This window comes from Oryctolagus cuniculus, chromosome 6, assembly GCF_964237555.1.
Source record: "Oryctolagus cuniculus chromosome 6, mOryCun1.1, whole genome shotgun sequence".
NCBI lineage: Eukaryota > Metazoa > Chordata > Mammalia > Lagomorpha > Leporidae > Oryctolagus > Oryctolagus cuniculus.
Genome location: NC_091437.1, coordinates 91,962,566 through 91,978,841, shown reverse-complemented (window position 1 = coordinate 91,978,841; position 16,276 = coordinate 91,962,566). Strand labels below are relative to the sequence as shown.

Here is a 16,276-nt window from a genome sequence, read left to right as displayed (position 1 = left end):
ATGTCATATTGTAGTTTTTTTTTTTTTTTTTTTTTTAAAGATTTAGTTACTTATTCAAAAGAGTGAAAGAGTGACAGGGAGAGGGAGAGACAGACAGACAGACACACACACACACACACACACACACACCACACACACGGAGGGAGGGAGGGAGGGAGGAGGGAGGGAGGGAGGGAGTGAGGGGGAAGAGAGGGAGAGCGAGCGAGCAAGCAGTCTCATTCACTGGCTCATTCCCCAAGTGACTGGCAAAGCCAGGAGCTGGGAATTCTATCCAGGTCTCCTATGTGGGTGGTAGGGACTCAAGTACTTGAATCATCTACTACTGCCTCCCAGACATATTAGCAGGAAGCTGGATTGGAAGCAGAGTAGCTAGGTCATGAACCAGGCACCCTAATATGGGATGCAAATGTCCCAAGTGGTGGCTTAACCCACTGCATCACAATGTGCACCCTCACATTGTAGCTTTAGTTTCACTGTGTGGTGCCTCATGATGTTGAACATTTTCCCTGTGTTTATTTGTTATCTCTATATCGTCTTGGGTAAAATGTCTCTTCACATCTTTTGACTATTTTAAAATTAGCTTGTTTTCTTTACTGCTGAGTTTTGAGAGCTTTTTTTGTATTCTAGGTAAAAGTCTTTTGTTGGTTCTGTGGTGTGCAAATACTTTCTCCTAGTTTGTTGTCATTTCATCTTCTTCATGAAGCAGAACTTTTAAAACAATAGCTCTATTGAGCTATAATTCACATAGCATACAATTCACCTGCTTAAAGTGTACACTCCATGGTTTTTAGTACACTCACAGATACATATGATCATCTTCAGTCAATTACAGGACATTTTCAGCAACTCAAAAAGACCTCTATACCTTTTAGTCATTATCCCTTTTCCCCTAAGCAACCACTAGTCTACTTTCTGCTTCTGGATTTCCCTGTTCTGGATTGTCATAAATGGAATCATATAATATTTAGACTTCTGTGTCTGACTTCTTTCATTGAGCATCGCGTTTTCAAGGTTCATTCAATTTATAGCATGTATAAGAACCCATTCCTCTTAAAGGCTGAATAATATCTCATTGTATGGATAGCTATATTTTTCTAAATCTCCTCATCCATTGATGATCATTTGTATTGTTTTCACCATTTGATTATTATGAATAGTGGTACTATAAAAATGTATGTATAAGGGGTCCTCATTTTATGGCATATTATGAAAAAACTGAATGTATTATGAAAGTGATGTTTTTGCACCAAAATAAATATGCCTTTTAATTCCATGTTCTGTGAATTTTTGGAAATACACTCGTGTTTTTGTGTGGACGTGTACATTCATTTCAGTTGGGTAAATATCTAGAAGTGAAGTTGCTGGGTCATATGGTAACTACATTAATTGTTTGTATTCCAAAGTGGCAGAGCAAAAGATTTTTAAATTTTCATGGGGTTCCCTTGATCAGTTTTCCTGTTGTAGATCATGCTGTCAGTATCAGTTCTAAGAACTCTTCACATAGACTTAGGTATCAAAGGATTTTCTCCAGTTTTTTACTAAAAGGTTTAGAGTTTTATGGTTTATATTTAAGTCTGTAATCCATTTTGAGATAATTTTTTGTATAAGGTGAGATTTAGGTTGAGGTTCTCTCTCCATTTCCTTTAATCTGTGATGTTCAATTGCTCTAGTACTATTTGGTGAAAAGCTATCCTTCCTCTATAGATTTGTTTTTGAATCTTTGAACAAAATAGCTTGGCAATTCTTTTGGATGTTTTTTGGGTTCTTTATTCTGTTCTACTGATCTTAGTGGCAATCTCTCTGTCCATACTGTATTGCCTTGGTTTTTATAGCCATAAAATAAGTGTTACACTGGGTAGAATTATTTTTCCCACCTTAATATTACTTTAAAAATTGCTTTAGTTATTATTTGCTTTACATTTGCATATAATTTAAAAATTTGTATGTTTGATGGGGAGGGATAGAGGGAGGGTGGGAAGGAAGGTGAGAAGTAGAGAGCGAGAGAGAATGAGTTTCTGTTCACGAGTTCACTCCTTAAATGCCCATATGAATTCCCCATTTTTTAAAATGCCATTGCTGAAAACTTAGCAAATTATATTTTCCATTTTTTTCTTTTCCTTTGTTTATCAGGATATTTGTATGAAACTTGATCACTGCTACTGAGGAATCTTTTTGTTCCTTCTGAGTATTTTCTACCTGCGTGTTCAGTTCTTTGTAGGTGACAGCCACCTGTGCCATTTGGGGTAAGATTAAGGATACTACTGTGCTCTTGACCTCATAATGAGAATAACCAGCAGGCCTGGATATATTCCTAAGTCTTGTGAACCTACTCTTCTGAAATTTTTAAATAATAGATGATGGCAAAGGCAAAAGTACAGTATCTTTATTTATTATGGAAAAATCCCTGCAGAGTTTCAGTGCCAAAATCTAAACTAAAAAAGAAGGAAGCTATAATTTTGGGCCATTGGGTTCATATCATGGAATAATATCAGTTTGGACTAAGATATCAGCTGCTTTTGGATCTCAGAGATTTCTGAAGATTGTGGATACTCTGTGATTTTGGTTTAATTATAGGCAGTTTTGATAAGGGTTATTATACAAGTATAGGTTCTCCAGAGAACCAGAAGTTGAAATTATCTATCATCTATTTTTAATTTTTTCCTATATTTGAGAAAGGGGGAGGTTTCCATCTGTTAGTGCACACTCCCAGTGCCTGAAACAGCTGGGGTTGGGCCAGGCTGAAGCTGGGAGTCGGGAATGCCATCCAGGTCTCTCATGCAGATGGCAGGAACCTAATTACTTGAAGCATTATCTGCTGCCTTTCAAGGATTTGCATTTGCAGGAAGCTGGAATCAAGAGCTAGAGCTGGGACTCAATTCCAGATATTTACCTATTTTTAGTATAAGGGTTTGACTTATATAAATCATGGATACTGAGTAGTCCCAAGATTTATAGGTGGCAAGCTGGAGACCTGGGAGATCTGACAGTGTAATTCCCACTGAAGATGGAAGGCCTGAGAACCAGGTTAAGTTGATGGTCCCAAGGCAGGACAAGACTGATGCCCCAGCTGGAAGTTAGTGGGACAACCAACTGCCGGGCTGAACTCCTGCTCCTCATGACTCTTAAAATAACAGAGATAGTGGTAGAAAGAATCTGGAAACTCGCCAAGATTTTCTTGTCTTTAGCCTTCATTGACTCTTCTGTCTCATCTCTTGCTACTTCCTGCCCATCTCACACCCCTGACCTACAGCTGAACTCCAAGTGCAGCTCCCCAGATGCTCCGAGTTCTCTTGTTGTCTCAGGTCATTGGCACATAAGGTGCCCCATGTCTTTGTCCTGTGAACTCCTTTTTGTTCTTTAAGCCTTGGTCTCAACACCACTGTCTCAGGAAACCTTTCTTGATGCCATCTTATAAGCTTCCCCGGCATCCCATGCCTCCTGCTATCACAGGGTTTTTCATACTGTATTGTAACTATTTGCTTACATCTGTTTCTCTTTCCAGTATGGGAACTGTTCTTCTGAATATTATATGTCTGCACTAGAAGAAGCCCAATAAGTGTTAGCTTAATTATATGTAGATTCACTACTGATCGACTATTTCCAAAAGATGATCCTATCTTTTTTTTTTTTTTAGCAGACTTTGACATCTGGGTGTTGGCTGATGTGAGCAGCCATATTGTAACTTGGATAGGATAAAGAGGGCTGAAGACTCATTTTCCCCACCTCCCTGTAGGTGCAAGGAAGGCTGGTGTCTTAGTCCACTTTTTGCTGCTTTAACAACATAAATTACCACAGACAGGCTAATTTATGAAGAAAATAAATTTATCTCTCACATATCTTGGGGCAGAGAAGTTCAATATTAAGATTCTGTCATCTGTCATGAACCTTTTGCTACATCGTGACATGACAAATCATCACAGGGTCAGCGATTACGTGTGAGAGAGGAAAAGGAGGCCTCATTCTCCCCTTACACTAACTCATGCCAGTGATAATGGCCTTCGTCCACCAGTGTGAGTTAGAGCTTCCATGAGAGCCCCATGCCTTAATCACCTCTTAAGGGTCTCACCATCTACTACCATTGCAATGGCAATTAAACTTCAGTGTTGAGTCTTGGAGGGAATTGTCAAACCATAGCATCTAGGAAGGCAAATATTTGGCTCTTCCAAACCAAACAGTGGGAAGTGACAAGAAAGGAAGGAGTTGGGAAGGACTCTAAGGTCAGCCACTTAGTGGCTGGCTTCTTTTTACCACAGTCTTTATGGCACATCTCTCATTAGAACACTCAGTGCAAGGCTCTCCACATTGTGGGTTTTGAAGCTGACAGCAGAGCTCTGGTTTATTGGGTTTAGAGTTTAACACTGAATGAATTTTTATTTTTCCTGTCTCTGAGCTTTATGAAGGACATTTCACCAGAAAGCTCACAGATGCTAATAAAAATGCCTAGGGTGCCAGGATCAGCAACCTAGGGTAGAAAGTCCCAAGCACACTCCCTTTCACATAGCAGGTATTTAGCAAATAGTTAACTGTAACTGTTGGAATGTCTCCTTCCAAGCACACATTGAAATTTAATTGCCCTTGTAACAGTATTAAAAGGTCATTAGATTAGGAAGGTCCCACACTCATAAATAGGCCTGAGCCTTCAAGTTCAGTCTCTTATACCTATTGCCTTCTCTTTGTCCTTCTGCCATGTAATGCCTTCCACCATGTTGTGATGCAGCAAGAAGGACCTCATCAAATGTCAGCATCTTGCTCAGGCTTCCAGAACCGTGAAAAACAAATTCCTATGGTTTATCAATCACCCAGTCTTTGATATTCTGTGATGGTAGCACAACACAGACAGCAACCATTATCATTACCCATCATGTCTTCCTTTGGATAAGACATGGATAATAGAGGAAGCTCCCATATGCAGATGGTGTTGACAAGTGGGGTTTTGATGCTCAAGCCCTGGCTTAAGACTCTAGGATGGAGCATCCTTGGCTAAGGGTGGAGGATGGATAGAGGCAGAATACATTTTCACAGAAGCTGGCTAGCAGGTATGGAGTGCTTTCAACTGAATAGGAAGTTAAAATCAGAGGAGTTAGCAAAATCAGTTCTACGGGGAATAGGGATTGCGAATAAAAGCTAAAGTTTTGGGAAATTGCAGTGAGTCACAGGAGAAACAACAGGGAGGAAAATGGAGGTTGTAACACTTTAGACATTGCCCCTCCTATCGGACTGCCTGCATTGAATTACAGTCACGTCTTCCTTGTATTTACTTTGCCTCATGAACACAATCTGAGCTAAGACATGCACCACCCTTGTTTTCTCAAGGGGTGTGGAAGTAGATTCTAGATCTAGAGATGGAATCCAGGCTGGATGATGACGAGATGAAGAGTTATTTGCAGGTGCCTGCTGCAGATGAAGAGATGTGTATTATGGAAAACAATAGTAGCACAGAGTAGATAGCATTTACTTACATTATGGGCACTCATTTAAGTACTTCATTTAGATTATTTCATTTAATCTTCACAATAGCCCTAGATGGTAGATACTGTTATCATCCATATTTTACATGGGAGGTTTAGTTACTTGACTGAGGTCACACAGCCTGTAGTGGTTTGAACCCAACCAGTCTACTCTGAATGACAGGCTGACTCTCTGTGTCTATACGAACAAATTATGTCATCGGGGACTGGCGTTGTGGTGCAGTGGGTTAAACTGCAGCTTGTGACATGAGTATCCATATTGGAATGCTGGTTTGAGTTCTGGCTGCTCTGCTTCCAATCCAGTTCTTACTGATGCTCTTCAGAAGGCAATCGAAGATGACCTGAGTGCAAGGATTGTACTAGCTGATGGAATCTCTCTCTCTCTCCTTCTCTTTCTGCTTCTGTGCATGTCACTGCCTTTCAAATAAATACCTAAATCTTTTAAAAAATGTTGATCTAAAATAGTTTTTACCTTTGATAGAGTTCTAGAAATTGAACCATCTCAACAGCAAGTGTACAATATAACACTGTAATGTGTACTTGCTTTTGAGAATAAAAGATTCTATTACAGAAGATGAGTAAGTTTATAAAGCATAGGTAAAATGCTTCAAGATACGTTATAGACAAGCAGTCAATAAGTAGACAATGTGTGGGTTAAACATAGATAGACAGGGATCAAAACACCAAAAGAAATATAATATTTACAAGGAGCTGAGTACTAAATATTTTTATATACTTAATATACATGGTATATGAAATACTAAACATGAAAAAGGCAAAAGGAATTAAAGTGATACTTGACAAGCACATGATGTTCTTGATTCTTAATTCTTAGCACCCCAAGTGCCCTTTGCTCAAGAAACAGAAATAAACCCAGGGCTGGGGCTGGTGTTGTGGTACAGTAGGTTAAGTTGCCATTTCTGACACAGGCCTCTTGTCGGAGTTCTGGGGACACCGCTTCCAATCCGGGTCCCTGCTCATGTACCTGTTCTTGGGCCCCTGCCCCTAACGTGAGTGACCTGAATGAAGTTCCTGGCTCCTGGCTTTGGTTTGACCAAGCCCTAGTCTTTGAGGCTATCTGAGGAGTGAACCAGTGGCTCTCTGTCTCTCCCTCTCTGTCATTCAGCCTTTCAAATAAATAAAATAAAAATTAAAAAAGCAAAAAACCAGGGTTGTGCATCCACTAACTGGTGAATACAGCTGAATTTTGCTGCACGGAGCCAATATGTGTCATGGGCCAGGGCACCTTCTGTCGATGGGTCATCTTCAGGACAAATAAACTCTGCTCAGTCAGGATGTGAGCAGTGAGGCCTTTCTACCTTGTTGACTCCAAGTCCGAGCTGTGTTCGATTATCCTGGTCTCTCTGCTCTTCTTCCTCACTTCTCACTTTGTGTTGTAAATTGATAGTAATAACCATTCCATGACTTGTTGGTGAACTGTTTGGAGGCTAAAAGGCATCGTGATGGTTTTCCACATGACAGTGGTAGACACAGGCTATGGGAACCTCAGCAAGACCCCGACAGTTGCACAGGACATCACGGTAGGCGCATGTAAGCTGGGAGGTAGCACAGACAGTGGAACTCCTGGCCCGCTGCAGCTGCTGAGATTAGGAGAAACAGGAAAACAGGAAACAGTTCTGCTGAAGTGGAGGGTTCTGGTGCCGTTCCATTTCACTGCAATGTGCTGGAGACAGCTGCAGACACACAAGCCAAGTTAACTGCATTTAAAGGCAGGAACAATATTGAGAGCTTTTCATGTTGGAAAGGGGTTTCTTTTTTATTTTAAAGTTATTTTGATTTTTAAAATAGCTGTAAAAGTATTTATTTTTCACCTACTTGAAAGGCAGGGAGAGAGACTGAGAAATAGACGGAAAGAGAGGCAACTTCCACCTGCTGGTTCATTCTCCAAATGCCTCCAAGAGCCAGGGCTGGGCCAAGTCAAATCCAGAAGCCAGGAACTCTATCTGCATCTCCATGTGAATTTCAGGGTCCTAAGTACTTGGGCCATCAAATTATGCTTTCCAGGCCGCAATAGCAGGGAGCTGGATGGGAAGCAGAAATGTCGGGACTTGAATGGCACTCCAGTATGGGATATGCACTTAACCTAACAGCCCATAGTGCCTGCCGCCAGAGAGGGGTTTCATCTGTTCTGATTCTATAAGTTGAGCCGAGAGAAATCAATTCCCTTTTGGCATGGAAGATGGGATTGAGGGATGCGGAAGTGTAGGGACTGGACCTGGGGCTCTAGTGGGCTTGGGGACTTGGAGTTGCGAGCAGAAACCAGAAGGAAGCTGGAGGCAGAGCAGTGAAACCACAGCACTGAGTGAACCCAAGTGGGGAGGGGTGGGAACGACCCAGTCCCTTGTGTGTATAGCAGGAGAATGCAAGAGAGCTGGCTCCAGGTGAGGGGCACCACAGTACAGGTGGTGAGTAAAACCTGGGGCACCCCAGTTGAGGTTTCCCCGGGGACTATCACCCAGCTTCCTGGGAACCAAATCCAGTAACACAGGGTCTGCTTTGCTGTTAAGCCAGGCTGGCTCACTGTGCACTGTTGACTGGTGCAGGGGGAGTGTGGCTGCCTCGTGGCCATTCCTGCCATCACCTGGAGCCTAACTGTTCCCTCACAGATCTTGTTCGGCTTCCTTCAAACTCTGCGTCACTGTGTGTGGGCCTTTGAATGAGGACTTTAAAAACAGGATTTCATTAAAGAAGTAGTTTTAAAAATTTTTTGACCTTTTCCTGCAGTAAGAAATGTATTTCACATTACAGTTCTGCATACACATCAAAGGGGGTGCTTCAAACAGTTGATGGAAAAATGGAATCTAAAGATGAGTTTATTTTGGTGCAAAACTTTTTTGAAATCCATGCATAGTTTTTTCATAGTATGGATTTTTGTGAACTTTATGCATGCATTTCAAATTTTTTTTGTACCCAGAAGAACTTACCTTTATTTTCCATGAGCTTTTTGAAATCCCCTTATACCAGTTTATACAAATATATGATGACAAAACAAGTTTTGTTACGTCTGCCTTCACCACATCTAATGAACTCTAAAGTAACCTGTTCCATTTCACTTAAAAAAATCCCAGATCTCAACACCTTAAATCTATGTATATCTCAGTAAAGTGTCGTCATCCATTCTTGGAAGAAATGATGTTAGAGGATTTGTGCTGGAGACCAGTTCCTGCCAGTCCAGGGGCCCCAAGGTGTGGGAGGTGTCAGTGCTTGTAGAAATGAGAGACACTCACAGCAAGGCTGATGGCACGGCTCTGGCTCTGGAGCACCAGGCCTTACTTTTATATCATAAGTTAAATAATGTTTTTTTTTCTCACAATAACAAGTCTGTTGTCCATTTTTTTCTAATTACAATTTCTTTTATTTTCAAGGGCGTGAATTTAGAGCATGAGTTACAATCACAGACAGGTGCGAGATAACGGGCTGCCCACACGAGCCAAGGCCTGGAGTGCTGCTGAGCTATGTAGAAACTGGCTACACAAGCTAGAATAGTACCTTCCTAATCTAATCTTTACTAGAAGCCCCAAGTTCAAAGCAGGCCCTTTTTAAAATGTATCCCCTCTTTGCAGTTCTTTTTGTAACTCTAATTTCTTTATTGTACTTACCTAAAGGTTAGATCTATCTATTCCACAGTTTTGACATCCTAACCATTGTAGTATTTGTAAGATATATTGAATCAAAGCTTTAATAACATTTATCTGTATTCTAGTGGGAAGTATATACCAGGGAGCCTGTTGCCTTTTAATTCTTTTCCACAAACAGCTCAACCTTGTATAAAGCATTAACCCCTTCTCCTACACTAGCATTCTACTTGATTAAAATTCTACAAAGTAATAGACATTTTGGGGATAATGAGACTAAGCGTTCTTCCCTAAAATTAGGAATACAGCAGTCATTAGCGGGACCATCAGGAAGCTCTGGCTTTCTTATGCAGAGTGTAGTTCCTGACAAACCTAAAACCACCAAGAGGAGCGCAGCTGTCCTCACGCCTTGCTGAGACAGAGCTTCTGCTGTGACCTTGTCAGCCAGCCCAAGTTGCCTTGGCCTCGTCAGATTTGGACTTGATTTTACTGAATCCAAGGCCTGCCACGAACCAAATGTCTCAATGACCAAAAGAGAATGAGCATTCACTGGAGAACCCAAAGGCTTCCTACTCCAATAATTGGCATTTGTTTCTTTACAATTCTCATAATTATCCTATCCATGTGGATACTCTAATATTGTCACAAAACGAGGTCAAAGAAGTCGTGTGATTCATCAGTGGTTACAAGGGTAACAAGTGGGATAATTGGAACTTGAATGCTAGACTGACCATAGCTTTAGATCAGGAGCTTCTCCTTTTTCCGGGAGAATTCTGCTCCCAAATCTCTGCTATACTGCAATGCAGGAGCCTGAATTCCCTTCCATTTCCCTTTCTGAATTCCAAGCTCTCTCTTTGCTACACTGGACACCGGCATAACTTGAGGATAAAGATTTTAGGTAGCAAACTTCTTTGTCTTGTGTATACATAGGTCTGTCTTCAGGCCTGGGGCTACAATATATATATACATATGTAACCTCATCTTGTCTTCCTGAGTATCTCCTAAGCAACATGTTGGCTGAGGCAAGAGCTGACATCATAGAAGCAGCTGTCTGTTATGTGGTCTCCAATGACATTTGACAATCTTCTTCCTTAATTAGCAACAGGGTGAATGTATGATTTATAGCTGCAAGCAATGCCTACCAGACAGGTAAAGCCTCCAAGTTAGTGTTTGATATATTCTTCCTTAAAGCCTAAAGTTAGTACAATAGAAGGGAAATGGCGAAAAGACAGACACAGCATTCCCTGGAAAATTCCTGGTCTTTCTATGTGTTCTATAGGTATGAAATAAATGTGTGTGTGTGTGTGTGTGTGTGTGTGTGTGTAGAATTACGAAATGTTAAAGCTTCAATTATCCATGTTTAATTTGGAGGTCAGTATTGGTCTTTGTGCCTGTAGGAGATTTTGAAATGTGCCAGGGATGGTTTTATTGTTGAACACGAATCATGCTTGAATAAGGTGAAAGGATTTTGGAATTATTTCAATGGAATGGAAGCTTGGTCACCTTAAAAATACTTTAACTTTTGCTAACTATAGAATGATTATTTATTATAGATAATATTGAAAGGAAAATTGTACACTTAGTACCCAGGGTTGGGTTAGCATTGTGGCATGCAGGTTAAGCCTCCACCTGTGTTTCTGGCATCCAATATGGACACTAGTTAAAGTGCTGGCTGCTCTGCTTCTCATCCAGCTCCTTGCTAATGCACCTGAGAAAGCAATGGAAGAAGGCCCAAGTGCTTGGGCCTCTGCCACCAGTATGGAAGACCTGGATGGAGTTCCAGGCTCTTGGCTTCATTGTGGATCAGTCCTGCCTGTTGTGGCCATTGAGGAGTGAACCAGTAGATGGGAAATCTCTCTCATGCATTCTCTCTCTTTCTCTCTTTCTCTGTCACTCAGTCTTTCAAATAAATAAATCTTTTTAAAAAACCCCAGTTAACTAATTTTTTTATATTTCCTTCTTATGTTTTCAATATCTCTCTGAAACAATACATGTTTGAATGTTTTTACTGGGCTCAAACTGATTATATTGTAATCAAAAGCACAATTTAATATTTTTTGCCTTTTTAAAAATTAATGTTGTATTGTGAATTTTTCCTTCCAAAGAATCTTTGAAAATATATATTTTTTCTTTTTTTAAATTTTTATTTTTTTATTTAGTAAATATGAATTTCCAAAGTACAGTTTATGGATTACATTGGCTTCCCCCCCACCTGTAATTTCCCTCCCACTCGCACCCCTCCCATCTCCTGCTCCCTCTCGCATTCCATTCACATCAAGATTCATTTTCAATTATCTTTATATACAGAAGATCGATTTAGTATATATTAAGTAAAGATTTCATCAGTTTGCACCCACATAGAAACACAAAGTGTAAAATACTGTTTCAGTACTAGTTATAGCATTACTTCACATTGGACAACGCATTAAGGACAGATCCCACATGAGAAGTAAATAAACAGTGACTCCTGTTGTTGACTTAACAATTTTACACTCTTGTTTATGGCGTCAGAAAATATATATTTTTTAAATTTGTATATTCTATTCCTGGATATTATAGTTCACCTTTCGAATTTTAAAAGTAGGTCAAATATTGCTATATTTTACATCCCAAATTGTGATATCCTTATGTACTGGAAAAGAAATGGAAGAAGTAGAAAAACAACTAAAACATAACCCGTTTTTGTAGAACCAACTCTTGACATTAACGTTGCCTCTTTGTGATGGTTTAGCTTAGGAGGGCTCGTTGGGCAGACTTGGTTTGCTTTGTTTTCATGGCACAATTATTTGTTTATGTAAGTTTGACTTCACAAGGGGCACTTCCTCCAAGCACCCTCCTTTCTGTGCTCTGACTGGAAAGCTCCCCACGTCTCAGGGTGATCGATGTTCACTGATCAATTAATTAATTGGTGTCAACTTCAGAAAGAACACCTTTTGTTAATGACATCGCCTGACTGATAGACATCCCTTTAAATGCGAAGTTTCCATGGTGAGATATTTCAGCAGGACCTTGCAGTTACCGTGCAAAATAAAGGCTATTTCACAAAGAAAGGCGTTTCAGAGGGAAAATGCCCCAACATTTCCTGTTTTATCATTCACTTCTTCACTCAGCAACCCAAAAGTGACAGGCAGTGCTCCTGGCCGGGGTTTAGTGTGGGGTGATTGTGGCCTCTCCTGCAATGGGCATCCTCTGATGCTGCCTTTTGTAGGCTGCCCTTTCAAAGTCTGCGTGATTGGAGTTTGGGTGGTTCTGCTGCTGCTTAATATTACCCATAAAGACCTGAGTTTTTCCTCTGTGTTATCTTTTTTTTTTTTTAATTGTTTATTTGAGAGGCAGAGTTCCAAACAAAGAGAGGGAGAGACAGAGAGAGGTCTTCCATCTGCTGGTTCACTCTTCAATGGCCCCAACAGCTGGAGCTGACATCTGAAGCCAGGAGCCAAGAGCTTCATCCGGTCTCCCACACGGGCGCAGGGGCCCAAGCACTTGGGCCATCTTCCACTGCTTTCCTAGGCCATAGCAGAGAGCTGGATGGGAAGAGGAGCAGCTGGGACATGATCCAGCACCCATGTGGGATACTGGCAGCAGTGGCAGAGGCTTAGCCTACTACGTCACAGCCCGGCCCTCCTCCGTGTTACCTTAATTATAAGCCTAACTTTATAACATGGTGGCTTTCAAACTATCTTCCTCAGGGCCTGAAGACAGTCTCTGGTGTCTGAATTTGTTAAATATGCTGGTTCTAGATCTTAAATACAGAGAATCTCACTCACCAACTGTGGGAAGGGGCTGTATATTTTAGGAACAGTCTTTTGGTATCTTTGGGCTGCTATAACAACATGCCATAGACTGGGTGGCTTATAAACAAAAGAAACTTGTGGTGGGCATTTGGTGCAGTGGTTTGGACGCCACCAGGGATGGGATGACTGGGTCCTGTATCCGAGTGCCTGGGTTCCAGTCCTGGCTGTGCTTTCAATCCCAGCTTCCTGCTAATGTACACCCTGGGAAGCAGTAGGTGATGGCTCAAGTATGTGGGTCTCTGTCGCTCACATGGGAGACCTGGATTGAGTATGGTCTAGCCCCCACTGTTGCAGGCATTTGGGGAGTGAGTCAATAGTAGTTGGGAAATCTCCATCTAAAATAAAATAAAATAATCTTTTAAAAGTAAAGTTTTTAAGAACATCTTTAAAACATTCTTTTAAATTTACTTAACAGGCAGAGACACACACACAGAGAACTTAATGGAATTTAAAACTTAATGTCTGGGGCTGGCTTTGTTGTACAGTGGGTTAAGCCACTGTTTGTAATGATGACATCCCATGTTGGAGTCCCTGGTTCGAGTCTCTGTTACGCTGCTTCCAATCCAGCTTCCTGCTAATGCACCTGGGATGGCAGGAAGATGACCCAAGTACCTCAGCCCTTGTCACCCATGTGGGAAACCAGGTTGGAGTTCCTGGCTTCTGGCTTTGGCCTGGCCCAGACCTGACTGCTGCAGCCATTTGGGCAGTGAAACAATGCATGGATGAATTCTCTCTCTTGCCCCCTTTCTCTTTGTCACTCTGCCTTTCAAATAAGTAAGTAAGTCTTAAAAAAAAAAAAGACTCTTTAATGTCATTCTGTTTTTTTTTTAATGAAATTTGCTTTTCTTCCCTCAAACACTCTTTTTTTTTTTTTAAAGATTTATTTTATTTATTTGACAGGTAGAGTTACAGACAGTGAGAGAGAGAGAGAGAGACAGAGGGAAAGGTCTTCCTTCCATTGGTTCACTCCCCAAATGGCCGCTACGGCTGGCACTGTGCCCATCTGAGGCGAGGAGCCAGGTGCTTCTTCCCAGTCTCCCATGTGGGCAGGGGCCCAAGCACTAGGGCCATCCTCCACTGCCCTCCTGGGCCACAGCAGAGAGCTGAACTGGAAGAGGAGCAATCGGGACTAGAACCCAGTGCCCATATGGGATGCTGGCGCAGCAGGCGGAGGATTAACCAAGTGAGCCATGGCGCTGGCCCCCAATTCTGTTTTGATCTTAAAGTTAGTCGAACCCACAGATATGGAATCCACAGACAGGGGGCTGACTGTAATCCTAAAAGTGCATGCACCCAACAAGAGAGCTGTAAAATATTTGAAGTGGAAATGAGAGAACTGAGGCCAGCGCCGCGGCTCACTAGGCTAATCCTCCGCCTTGTGGCGCCGGCACACAGGGTTCTAGTCCCAGTCGGGGCGCCGGATTCTGTCCCGGTTGCCCCTCTTCCAGGCCAGCTCTCTGCTATGGCCCAGGAGTGCAGTGGAGGATGGCCCAAGTGCTTGTGCCCTGCACCCCATGGGAGACCAGGATAAGCACCTGGCTCCTGCCATCGGATCAGCTCGGTGTGCTGGCCACAGTGCGCTGGCAGCAGCGGCCATTGGAGGGTGAACCAACGGCAAAAAGGAAGACCTTTCTCTCTGTCTCTCTCTCTCACTGTCCACTCTGCCTGTCAAAAAAAAAAAAAAAAAAAAGAGAGAGAACTGAAAGGTGAAAGAGATGAAGTAGTTGGAGATTTGAGTACTCTCCTATCAATATTGATAGAGCTGCACAGAGAATTAATAAGGATATGAAATAATATCATCAGCTAGCAGACTCTGCTTGACATTTATAGAAAATGCCACCCACCACAGGAGGATATACATCCTTTCAAGCGCCCAAGAAACAAATTCCAAAAGAGATCATCTTTTAGACCATGAGACAAGCTTTACAAATATGAAAGAATAGAAGTCATACAGAATGTTTGCTCTGATGACAATGGAATTAAGCCAAAAATCTCTTGCACAAAGATAATGCAAAATCACCAAGCACATAGAAACTAAACAATGCATTTCTAAATAACCTGTGGGTCAAAGATTGTGTTGAAGTTGAAGTCAATGAAAAAGCTGGCCTTCAACAAAGTTGAAGTCAATGAAAAGGAATATACAACTTATTCAAAACTTGTGGGACACAGTTAAAGCAGTGCTTAGAGGGAAATTTATAGTACTGAGACCATGCATTAGTAAAGAAGAAAATTCTTAATCAATAATTTATGCCCTCACCTCAAGAGCTTAGAAAAAGAAGAGAAAAATACATCTAAAGCAAGCAGAAGGAATAAAATAATAAAGAGCAGAAATCAATGAAATTAGAAATAGAGAAACCCAAAGGAACAAAAAGCAAATTTTTTGAAAAGCTCAATAAAATCGGTCAACTTCTAGAAAGACTGACAAGAAAAAAGCAGGAAAAAATTTCCTAACTGTAAATTACCAATATCAATAACTGGATAACACTAACAACTCCACAGATAGCAAAAGGACAGTAACGGATTATGACCAATTTTGCATATTTAGATTTAACAATTTATTTATTTATTATTTTTTTATTTTTATTTTTTTTGACAGGCAGAGTGGACAGTGAGAGAGAGAGACAGAGAGAAAGGTCTTCCTTTGCCGTTGGTTCACCCTCCAATGGCTGCCACGGCTGGCGCACAGCGCTGATCCGAAGGCAGGAGCCAGGTGCTTATCCTGGTCTCCCATGGGGTGCAGGGCCCAAGCACTTGCGCCATCCTCCACTGCACTCCTGGGCCATAGCAGAGAGCTGGCCTGGAAGAGGGGCAACCAGGACAGAATCCGGCGCCCCGACCGGGACTAGAACCCAGTGTGCCGGCGCTGCAAAGCGAAGGATCAGCCTAGTGAGCCGCGGTGCCAGCCTGTTTTTATTTTTTGTTTATTTTATTTATTTATTTTTTTTGACAGGCATAGTGGACAGTGAGAGAGAGAGACAGAGAGAAAGGTCTTCCTTTGCCGTTGGTTCACCCTCCAATGGCCGCTGCGGCCAGCGCGCTGCAGCCGGCGCATCGCGCTGATCTGAAGCCATGAGCCAGGTGCTTCTCCTGGTCTCCCATGCGGGTTGGGCCATCCTCCACTGCACACCCGGGCCACAGCAGAGAGCTGGCCTGGAAGAGGGGCAACCGGGACAGAATCTGGCGCCCCGACTGGGACTAGAACCCTGTGTGCCTGCGCCACAAGGCGGAGGATTAGCCTAATTAGCCATGGCGCTGGCCTAGATTTAACAATTTAGATGAAACTACCAATTCCTTAAGAAATGCGAACCATTACAACTCACCCAACATGAAACAGTTTGAATATGCCTGTAACTACTCAGAAATTTGAATTTGTAATTGACAATTCCTAAAATAAACCTCCAGACACAGAAATATGTAC

The 16,276-nt window shown here is 41.9% G+C and overlaps 1 long non-coding RNA gene across 1 annotated transcript in view; it reads left to right on the top strand.

The window, feature by feature from the left end:
• The window catches only part of LOC103348037 (uncharacterized), a 142,532-nt gene that overhangs the window by 115,716 nt on the left and 10,540 nt on the right, over positions 1-16,276 (top strand). The gene's annotated exons all lie outside the window — the stretch shown is intronic.